This window comes from Acinonyx jubatus, chromosome A1 (genome assembly GCF_027475565.1).
Source record: "Acinonyx jubatus isolate Ajub_Pintada_27869175 chromosome A1, VMU_Ajub_asm_v1.0, whole genome shotgun sequence".
NCBI classification, from domain to species: Eukaryota; Metazoa; Chordata; class Mammalia; order Carnivora; family Felidae; genus Acinonyx; species Acinonyx jubatus.
In genome coordinates, this window is record NC_069380.1 from 106480869 (window position 1) to 106493180 (window position 12312).

At 36.7% G+C, this 12312-nt stretch overlaps 1 non-coding gene across 1 annotated transcript; it reads right to left on the reverse strand.

The window, feature by feature from the left end:
- Window positions 1–11447: 11447 nt before the first annotated feature.
- On the reverse strand, window positions 11448–11509 carry LOC113604601 (U7 small nuclear RNA). The gene has a single exon (XR_003426575.1). It is a non-coding gene; the product is annotated as a U7 small nuclear RNA (small nuclear RNA).
- Between the last annotated feature and the right edge of the window lie 803 nt (window positions 11510–12312).

A 12312-nucleotide genomic window follows, 5' to 3' on the forward strand; every position in this document is an offset into this window, starting at 1 on the left:
TTATAATTCTGCCTATATGAAAGTCTTTTGGTTATTGTTTGCAAGGTATTTTTTTCTATTCCTTCTTACTTCAAAGTTCCCATGGGTTAATGTTTTATATATACCTCATAAATAGCATATAGTTGGATTATAAAGACAGTTTGTCTTTCTAGCTTTAATAGTTTTATTGAGATATAAATGATAAACAATATAGTGCACAATATACACATTTAAAGTATGTAGCCTTCTGAATTCAGACATATATGCACACGTATGAAATGAGTAACGCAAAGGTAATGAACATTTCTGACATGGTCAGAAGTTTTCTTCCTAATCTGTTTTTCTTTTTGTTTGATCCTCAGACAACCAATGATCTGTTTTCTGTCACTGTAAATTAGTTTGGACCTTAAGATTTTATATATAAGAAATGATTTTATATAAAAGAAATCTTACATTATGCAATTTCTTTTATCTAGCTTCTTTCACTGAGCATAAGTATTTTGAGACTCATACAAGTTGTTGCATGCACTTGTCCCTTGGAGTCTATTGTATGGATATACCACATTGTGTTTATTCATTTACCTGCTGAGAAATATTTGAGTTATTTTCTGTTTGGAGCTGTTGACAAATACAGCTCCTACAAATATTCAGCCACAAATCTTTCTGTGTACACATGTTTCTTTTCTCTTGGAAAATAACTGGGAGTGGAATGGCTGGGTCCTGTGGTAGTTGTAAATTTAACTTCTTAAGAAACTGCCAAACCTCGCTCCAAATTGGTCATGCCATCTTACATTCCAACCAGAAGGTCTGAGTGTCATTTTTTCCACATCCTTGTCAAAACTTGGAATGGTCAGGCTTTTTAATTTTAAAATGTTTAATTTTAAAATGTTTAAAATGTCAGTGGTATCACACTGTGGAATTATTCTGCATGTCTTTAATTACTGATGTTGATTTTTATATTACTTATTGCTAATTTATACATATTCTTGGTGAACTATCCAAGTATTTTGCCCGCTTAAAAATGAGTTTCAGATTTTAAAATTGTTTTTTAATGGATTTTCTTACTGAATTTTGTGAGCTTATTATAGATAGAATCCTTTATCAGATATAGAACTTGAAAATACTTCCTTTTTCGTCTCTGCCTCATATTTTCATTCCTTTAAAAAGCAAATATTTTTAACTTTGAAGTTTCCTTTATCATATATTTCTTTTATGGACCTTGTCTTTGGTGTCATAATTAAGAAATCTTTGCCAGAACCAGGTCACGAAGATTCTCTGCTGTTTTCTTTTAGGTTTGACATCTAGTTCTATGATCCATTTTGAGTAGATTTTTATATATTGAAGATATGGATTGAAGTTAATTGCTTATAGCCAGTAGATCCAGTACCATATGTTAAAAGGCTATCCTTTCTCTGTTAAATTTCTGTTGTACCTTTTAAGAAAATCAGTTGTCTATATAGGTGTGGAACTATTTCTGGAAACTTCATTTAGATGCACTGATGTATTTTCTTTCTTGACACAGATACCACACTGTCTAAATTGCCAGAGTTTTATAGTATGTCTTAAAATCAGGTAAAAGTAGTTCTTCCAACTATTTGTTTTTGAAAATTGTTTTGAATAATTGTAGGGCCTTTGAATTTCTAGATGAATTTAAAAATTTTTTTTTCAACGTTTTTATTTATTTTTGGGACAGAGAGAGACAGAGCATGAACGGGGGAGGGGCAGAGAGAGAGGGAGACACAGAATCGGAAACAGGCTCCAGGCTCCGAGCCATCAGCCCCAGAGCCTGACGCGGGGCTCGAACTCACGGACCGCGAGATCGTGACCTGGCTGAAGCCGGACGCTTAACCGACTGCGCCACCCAGGCGCCCCTAGATGAATTTTAGAATGAACTCTCCAAACTCTATAAAATGTCTTGCCAAAGTTTTTATTAGGATCACATTAAACATGGATAAATTTGGAAAGAATTTGTATTTAACAATATTGAGTCTTCTGAACTCAGAATATGGTGTATCGATGTTTTGTAGTTACTAATGTAAAGATCTTGAGCATTCTTTTGTCAGATTTATTCCACAGTGTTTCATACCCTTAATGTATTATAATTGATGTTATCTTTTCATTTCAATTTTTGTTTGTTGTTAAAATATATAAATACAGTTGCCTTTTTTAATATGAATCTTGCATCCTGTAACATTTACCAATCACTTATTAGTTCCAGTAGCTTTTTTTTTTTATATATATATAATGTCAATTCTAATGGATTTTCTGCATAGGAATCCTGTTGTGTGTGGCAATTCAGAGGTAGAATGTAGCATTCTTGAAATAGTGGATGTCTTTAAACATGCAGACCTGAAATAGAGTCAGATAGAGCAGTGTGGTTTATGGGGAAGTATCTCCATTAACCTAAAACGTGGTATGTATAAGGTGGTATGGTAGTAGGAAAGTCAGGTTAGGATCAGTTTTCAGAAGGTCTTGACTACCAACCTAAGAAGGATATGTCACAAATATACCTTTAAAAAATGAATAAATGACAAAAAAATTTTATAAGTAAAAAAAAAAGAGGGGCACATGGGTGGCTTAGTTGATAAAGCCTCTGACTCTTGATTTTGTCCCAGATCATGATCTCTAGAGCTGTGAGATCAAGCGCCATATTGGCCTCCAGGCTGAGCGCCTGCTTAAGATTCTCTCTTCCTCGTTCTCTGCCCTACCCCCTGCTCACACGCTGTCTCTCTATCATTCTGTCTCTCTCAAAAAACAAACAAACAAAAAGAATAAAGAAAAAATAAATAAATTTAGGCAATTCAAGTCTGTGATCTCTTGAATATTGTTTTGGGCTACTGGAGATGACCATGGTGGATTAAATGATTTCTAAAATGAGCAAACAGGAAAAAAAAAGTTACTACTCATGATCCTACTGACAGGAATGGAAACGTTTCATTTATTATTAAACTGCAACTTCCTTGACACTGATGATCTATCACAGGGATAGGGTCCACTATGAAATAAAGTGACATAGAAATAAATAAACCATTGCTCATCTGTCCTAGTTTTACTCACCTGGAGTTCTAGTCAGATAATGATTGATGGGCATTACTTTTGACTTTGCCATGTTTCTATAAAGAAATATCATGGACTTGTGAATTATCATTTTCAAATTGCACTTTAGTCTCTGTCCTCTGCCCCCCCCCACCACACACATTATTACCTTCTACATGGATGGAAATATAAACTTATTGGCACATAAAAGGCAATTTGAACATGTGAAATCATGACACTGGACCACAGTTTCTACTCTGTACCCATTTGGTATATGTCACATATTATGTTTGTCTGTAACACATTATTGTTTTTATCACTGTCACAGAAGGAAAACACGCTTAGTTTTTACTCTTAGGTCTAAAGAACTTCTGATATTTTCCCCTCAGGAAAAACTTTCTTTCTGTGTTTTGCATTTCAGGAGTGGGTCAGAAATCTCAAGTACTTTAGAGAAGTGATTCTTTGGGTGAGAGCCAGGTGAGAGTTTGTATACTCTCGTTGTCCTTCCCACATCTGCAGCATCTGCTTACAGAGGTCAAATTATTATCATGCTATGAAGATTGTGTTTGGCTTGTATGCAGTGGTTAGAATGGCTTTGTTTTGAAATGTAAACAGGTTTTTTGTTTTGGGTTTTTTGTTTTTGTTTTTGTTTTTGCATTTATGAGCATCCTGCTCTGTAATCACATTTCTTCCCTCTGGGCCCTGCTGTTGCTGCTATTATTGACCAACTTTTTTTGGAATATATGCCAAGTATTGTGAAAATGATTTTACATCTCTCTTCCTTATACGTTGCTGTGTAATAAGTTACACTAAATTTTAGCAGCTGAAAACAATGAAATTTATTTTGTCTTGTAATTTCTGAGGGTCAGGGATCTGGGAGACATTTAGTTGGCTAGTTCTGGCTCCGGATCTCTCTTGTAGTTGGAATAAAGCACTCAGTCAGCATTGTGGTCATTTAAAGGCCAGAGGGTCTGTTTCCAAGCTCACGTACATAACTGGGTATCTGATTTAAGCCTCCAAAACTTCATTAGGTATTTACTATTAATGTTCTCATATAACAAATGAGGAGACTGAGGCCTAATGAGGAATTCAACTCAAGTCTAATCCCATTATATTTAGTTTTATCAACTATGACTAAATTTCCTGGTGAATGGAAAATAATTTTGGGGTGTTAATAATAATTACTTCCTTCATTAGAGAAAACAAAACCCAGGTCCTTCACTCATCTGGAAAAAATTATTTGGATGCTGTTGTGTTTTTAATTTTCACATTTATTCATATTATCGTGAATCCATACATGAGGTGTTCAGGATCAAAGACAGATTTCTTAGTAAGTACTTCATGGTACGTAATAAATGAGTTATTCTCCCTATGCCCTATTCCCGACCCCTGGAGTGACAAGATAAGAGCCAAGTCACTTGTCGTCTTACCCTGGTGGCCAGACTCATCCATAGGCAAGAGAGGAGAAAATTACTTTTCTCTGCTTACAAAGTGGGGGGAGACAGATGTCTCTTTATCTCCTAAAAGGATCTCCTTCTTGCTCTGGCCCTTTGGTATGTAAATGAAAGCTTTCTAGAAACCAGAGGTTGTTTCCAGAGACTGCCTAACTCTTTCTTGAAACAAAACATCTGGAAAGATAGCAGTTCCAGTCTTCACGGCACATTGAAGGGTTAACATAGGAACCTAGTCTAGGTTGTAGCCACCAGCCTTCTTGTCAAGATAAGAGTTTTATTATCCTTTTGAGTCAGAGCAATTTGCTAGACAAATGGCTACAGAACTAAATCTCACAGTATATGAAGTCTCAGGGGGCTAGAGCTTTTTACTAGAAGGCTGAGAAAGTAAAGGCAATTTTATTTCTCCACAGGGACCTACTGAGAGGCTGGGGGGGCCTCACTCTCTTCTGAACAACTTCGTTTTCTCCCCCCATGTCTTTCTAATGAAAGCTTTCTGAAAGGACTTATAGACTTGTTCTTACCTATCACTTTACATATAAGAACTAATTATTTGTCTGTGCCAGGTGCATCATTTATCATCACAGCACTCCACACAAATTTTGCACATTAGTCACCTAAGTATCTGTGTTATTAATTAATTAAGATGATTAATGACAGCTCTAGAGTGATTTCCACATCTATAACTTTCTGCATTCATCCCATCTTATAAACAATAGCAATAATAATGGGAAATATTTACTTACCACTTCCTAGGTGCCAGACGCTGTTCCAGGTGTGTTACACAAGTTAATTTAATGTTAATAATCACAAAATAACCTAAGTAATGGCTCATTATTATTCCTACAACAGGTAAGGTAGAAAGTGTACGTATCTTGGCCAGGGTGAAGCACTGAGAAGTTACAGAGCTGAGATTTCGACCAGGCATTTGGCTCCACATTGCAAGTTCTTAACCGTTGTATGAATTCGCTGTGGTTCATTATTTTATGAACAGACAGTTATTTTCTACCTTCTATAAGCCAAGCACTGTTTTAGGCACTGTGAATCCATCACTGAACAAAATATTGACAGTCTTTGCATTCATAGAGCTTATTTCCTGGGTTAATGCCAGGTGGTCAAGTAAGAAAATAAAACTAAACAAGTAAACAAATGTAGATATAATATTAGATTGGTAAGTACTGTGGGAAAAATTAAACAGAGTAGGAAAATTGAGTCTAAAAGGAACTGCTATTTCAGAGTTGTGAAGGAAGATATTATTTTGTAATATCAATGCTACCTGAACTGAATGGTATGATAAATTTAGTCCATCAAGAACACTTTTTTCTTTTTTTTAAATGAATTTATTTGTTTTGAGAGAGGGAGAGAGAGAGCAGGGGAGGGGCAGAGAGAGAGGGAGAGAGAAGATGCCAAACAAGCTCGGCACTGTCAGCACAGAGCCTGACATGGGGCTTGATCTCACAAAGCATGGTATCATGACGTGAGTTGAAATCAAGAGTCAGAGATACTTAACTGACTGAGCCACCCAGACACCCCCATCAAGAACATTTTTTAAACAAAGTGAAGAATAGAACAAAGTCAATTTCAAAAGAAGATACCAGAGTTCATTGCATAAAGTAAACATGTTTTTCATAAGATATTTCCTTTACTTTGTATACACGTTTGTGTGTACTGAGTCATAAAGTCAGTCATATTTCTTTCCGTGTGTCATTTAAAAAAGTGATTTTGTTGTTGTTTGACACTCTGGGGAACCATCAAGGAGGCCACTGAGGCTGGTGGTCAGGGACTAGGAGAAAGTGGGTGGAAATGAAATCAGAGGTGGACATGTACTAGAACACCTGCAAGCTCTATGTGCCATGGTACAATTTTTGGCTTTATTATAAGTGCAATGGGAAGCCATTTGAGAGTTTTGACCAGAGTAGCCAAGATCTGATTTACATCTAGAATAGTCATTTTGGCCATTGTATTGATATAGATTGTATGGGAGCAAGGACTGAGCCAAAATAAAATGGAACACAGTTTCACACAGTTGAAGGATAGAAATGGGATAGAGAATTTCTGATTCTTAGAATCACAGAAATAGAATTTTAGACTGAAGGTAACCTAAACATTATTTATCTAGCCTCCAATTCTCCTATCCAAATGTTTTTCCTACAAACAACTCTATTTTTACATCACTTTAAAAGATGAAGGTGTTCTGGGGTGCCTGGGTAGCTTAGTCAGTTGAGCATACAACCCTTGATTTTGGCTCAGGTCATGATCCCAGGGATTGAGCCCTGTGTCAGGCCCTGCACTGACCATGGAGCCTGTTGAAGATTTATTCTCTCTCTCTCTCTCTCTCTCCTTCCCCTTCGGCCCCTTTCCCCCACTCGTGCTCTTGATTTCAAAAGGGAAGGGAAGGGAAGGGAAGGGGAGGGAAGGGAAGGGGAAGGGGAGGGGAGGGGAGGGGAGGGGAGGGGAGGGGGAGGGAGAGGGAAGGGAAGGGAAGGGAAGGGAAGGGAAGGGAAGGGAAGGGAAGGGAAGGGCGATATAGATAGATAGATAGATAGATAGATAGATAGATAGATAGATAGATAGATAAACGTGTTCTGTTTCAACTACAGAAAGGGAAACCCCACAATAGTAATAAAGTACTAAGCCCTGAAGGTCAGGATCATAGTTGCAAAGGGAGAAAATTTATGAGTATTACTGATGTATTTTTTCTTTTATCTTTAAAGAGCATATGACCACAAGAAGCACCCATTCATCTGAATGTCTATTAGACAAGGTATTCCTTGTCTTAATAAAAGACAAAGGCATCATTTGACTTCTAACATTCAAAAACAGAATCTTGCAAATAGACTAGTTTACTGTAAAGGAATTGTTTAAAATTCCTTAATTTCTTGATTTGGTATGTCAGAAGATATGGTAGGCAAGCAAAGCAGAGGAAATTAGGAAAGACCACTCTTGTGATTATGGCAGAGAAAGAAAAAGGGAAAGAACAAGGAACATGAACTCCTGTCTCAAATGCCCATGATCCAGATTTTGGCCCAGAGAGGAAGAGATGTGTTAGATAAGTGAAGATGACTTACCACACACTAAACACACCACATGCCCACACACACACCATGCACACACCAGACACCACACATCCACACGTACCTCACACACATACCACATATACTCACATACTACACTTATACACCACACACATACACACCCCCACCACACACACGGTCTTGAAGTCCCTGGAAAAAAGGCTCTATCATAGGCTGCTGCTGTTCCAGGCCAGGTCACGGCCACATCAAGCAAAACAGAGATTGGGCATAAGTAGAGACTTCCCATCACACACAGATGTGACCCAGAAGCAGCTGAGAGTCTGGCTGTGGCACTTACACTGGAGTGTTGATGAATTAGAGTGAGGTGTGATGATGGTGACAGGATGGACCTCTGTGGGGCCATTGGAAACCCCAGGCAGAATTCAGAAGTGTCTATGGCCCCAATGGGAACTGAGATGGAGGGTGACAAGTAACGACTACCAAGACCTGACTAGAACAGAGAGCCCAGATTAGGATTGGAGGACGATTGTCCAGCAGGAGAAGCACATCCAAGTGAACCCTCATCCCCAAAACCAGAGAATGCTAAGGGTATCATAAGCAGGGCTTAGGACCTTCTGTACCTCTCTCAAACCATCCTGTAGTGTTGGTGAAGAAAATTCTCAGAGAATCCAAGAATTTTTATGTAAAAGAGTCTGACCATTGGTGTGTTAAGTTACTTTTAAATTAATAGGCCAAACTAAGCTTGGACTAGTTACAGATTGGTGTTTGTCCTCACTAACAGGAAGGTAATGGCTCAGGGAGAAGTTACCAGAATGTTTACTGGCAAAATAAAGTGAATTTTATCTGTATACACAAGGTGCAGTGTAAGTTAAATATTATAAAAGTCTTATACAGTTTGTTACTGTTATTGGATGTCTATGATATTTTTTTAATATTTATTTGTTTCTGAAGCAGGGTCGGGGGAGAGGCAGAGAGAGGAGACAGAATCCAAAGCAGGCTCCAGGCTCTGAGCACAGAGCCTGATGCGGGGCTCAAACTCACCAGCTGTGAGATCATGACCTGAGCCAAAGTCGGATGCCCAACTGACTGAGCCACCCAGTCACCCCGGATGTCTATGATATATATGCCTGGCCTAACTTAAATACCACACCCCATTGCTTATTTAACAATAAAAATACAGAAAAAAGATGCCATTATAACCCAAGAATGTAGGAATGCCTACCTGGCCTCTTGGGGATACTTTGAGTTAGATAAATAAATAGGCTTAGGCATGGGGACAAGGGGCAGAGGGTTAAAATAAGTACATCTTCAGACCCAGATATTTGGAAAGGTATCACATACGTATCTGGGAACGTCTGAAGCAGGAGAAGGTTAAGAAGAGTTATTAGGAGCCTTCCACATGCCAGGGATGCCAAACTAAAGTAGCGTGGAGGTCTGGAGGGATGGGGTGTTCTGGGGGAGACATCAGTCATTAGTGAGAGTTCCAAGTCTTCACGGTAGCACATGGTAGAAAATGGTGCTGGCGGTTCCCCAAAATGGCCTTCTAGCACCATAGTCTAAGACTGGGTCTTTGCATCAGTGGAAAATGGAACCACCCTGAAAAACTAGATTTTTCTTATCTTTAGGAAAGCACATTTGAGCAGGCCACACGTGATTTTAGAATTGCTACTTGCCCCTGGATCTCTCTCATTTATTAACTCCCTATCTGTTAATTAAAAATTATTGCAAGATAGATAAAAAGTCTCAGTCTACAAGTAGAGATAAAAGACCTAATATGCAAACTCTAGATTCCTTTAATTTAATATATAAAGTGGGGGAAATTACACTGAAATATAATCAGTAGATAAATGAATAAACATAAGTGGTTCTATCAAATTCTGTCTTTATGCATCATGTTAGTGAGAGTGAGGAAAATAAGATGATAGTGGGACTCCAATAGAAAAAAGAAGAGGCTGTTACCAAGAAAACAAATATTTCAACTTTATTTTCTTGTCCAAGGCTATGCACAGTTTATTTTCAGTTGAGGCAAAGCAGAAGGAAGTTGCCACAAGTCACATATTTGGACAACTCTGTTGCGTTTGATTTACTGGTTTAGTGTGTTAACAACAAATCTCATCATTCAAAGGAAACTTTAATCTCAGAAAATTCATTTCCTGAGGTATCACTGTATTCAAAAACAACTCTTTAACTTCCTCTTCACTTTTCCTACAACTTTTCTTAATATCAAATTTCTTGTCACATTTTGGAGAGTCACATAAGGCATCATTTCAAATTCAAAGCATTAAACTGTAATAAAATCAGAGTATCCAGTGTTCTCCATAAATGTAACAGAATGTATATGGACCAAGGGATCATGGAAGAAATGGCCATGGGTTTCAGTTCAAGTCTTCTTACTAGAGCAAGAATAAAGAAATACAAAACCATTTGGAGAATTTACATCTTTACAGTTTTGCTAGGATGCTTTCACAGGCTGGAAAGGAAACATGGGATTTTTTTTTTTTTTTTTTTGATATCGTGACTTCCCTCCTGTAACTAGTTTCACGCTGAGTGACATGTTTTCTGTGGGAATGGTCTTCTGCATTGCTCTGCCACCTCTTCCTGTTCCTCTGAAATCATATCTAGAAAAATAGGGAGAATAAGTTTGTCCTTGGTAAGAAAAATGCTATGGCTACAAAGCAGTGACATTTAAGCAAGGATCTTTAATTAATAAATAAAAATTTTCACACTATCTCTGTGTTAAAGGAAGATGGGCAATGTTATTTTTATTACATTTAGTATATTTTATTTAACATATTTAGTTTCATTAATATATGTTATGTTTATTCTTTGTAATTTCTGATTTTTCTATTTATAACATGTATCTCTGGTATAATCAGAAAAACAATTATAACATAGAATGTTAAAATAGAGAAAATCGAGAAAAATGTAATTTTTTCAATTTTCAAATGTCTGCTTGTTTTTCTTTAAAGTTTATTTATTTATTTATTTATTTATTTATTTATTTATTTATGATAAAAATATATGTATATATTTTTTCAGGAATAGAATATAGTGATGCATCACTTACATGTAACACCCATGCTCATCCCAATCAGTGTCCTCCTTAGTGCCCCTCACCCCTTCAGCCCTTCCCCTCCAACCAACACTCCGCCAGCAACCCTCAGTTTGTTCTCTGTATGTAAGAGTTTCTCATGGTTGTCTCCCTCTCTATTTTCATATTATTTTTGTTTCTCTTCCCTTATGTTCATCTGTTTTGTATCTTCCACAAATGAGTGAAATCATATGATATTTGTCTTTCTCCGACTGACTTACTTAGTGTAATACAGTCTAGCTCCATCCACGTTGTTGCAAATGGCAAGATTTCATTCTTTTTCGTTGCTGAGTAATATTCCATTGAATATATATACCACATCTTCTTTGTCCATTCATCAGTTGATGGACATTTGGGCTCTTTCCATAATTTGGCTATTGTCGATAGTGCTCTGTAAACATTGGGGTTCGTGTGCCTCTTTGAATCAGCATTTTTGTATCCTTTGGATAAATACCTAGTTGTGCAATTGCTACATCATAGAGTGGTTCTATTTTTAATTTTTTTGAGGAACCTCCACACTATAATTATATGTCTGTAAGAATCTAAACCAGAAACATCACTCAAACTACTTCTTAAGGAATAAAGTCACAGTACCTAACTGGCCTTGTTCATGGCTCTTCTTAAGTTGCTTTCTGGAAGTTTCTTAATGGGTTTCAAAAGAAAAACGAGGAGATTTTAAGGGTCATAAGGTAGTTTTCTAAGTTTTAAATAGCTAACCTTTATTTTCCACCAAATAAATTAAAAATGATACACCTGTGACTTGGTAATAAACTAAGGAAACTGTCACTGAACTCCACAGACGGACCTGAATTTGCTCTTTTATTTTATTTATTTATTTATTTATTTATTTTTGGAGGGGGTCTTCTGGTAAAGACGGGAAAACCTGCTAGACAAATTCTAAAAGAGCTGTAACACTTGAATTTGTTCTTTTAAAATGTATGTACATATGTTGCTGTTTCCCAAGGTGTTGCTGCCAGGCATTAACATTACTAAGAACTATTAAAATGCTGACTTAGCATTCTTTGTAAAACATTTCTTATGTGACCAGAGTGGAACACTCTGAACCATACCATAATGTTTAACAAATAGCCAACAGATCATACAGTGTAAATGAAATCGTGACTAGTAATGCCTGAATGTTTTTGAATGTGATAATTTTTGAAAATTCTAGAGGCCTTCTGTAACTGATATATTCCATATTGTGTTTCTTTTCTGAATTTTTTAATTTTTAAAAAAATTTTATTTTAGAGATAGAGTGCAAGCAGGGGAGAGGGGACAGAGAGAGAATCTTAAGCAGGCTCCACACTCAGCTCCACACAGAGTCCAACATGGGGTTAAATACAACAACCACAAGATCTTGACCTGAGCTCAAATCAAGAGTCACTTAAACAACTGAGCAACCCAGGTGCCCCTGGGTTTCTTTTTCTAAAATTTGCTCTGCTTATCAGTATTTATAATTTAAGATATATTTCACTTTCCATGGGGAAAAAAATCTATAATACTTCCTTTCTAAAAGTTCAATGTACTGATATAAAGTAAAAATTCTTAAAATAAATTAATTTACCTTATTTAAGGTTATTGAAATGTCAGAGTTGTGTATAATTTTTCTTAACTAAGACTAATGTGCAGGGTAAATACAAAAAATACACAATTAATTTAAGCCTCATACTTTAAACTTCATAGCAGTTGTCAACCAATATTTCACCTTTCAAGTAAACTA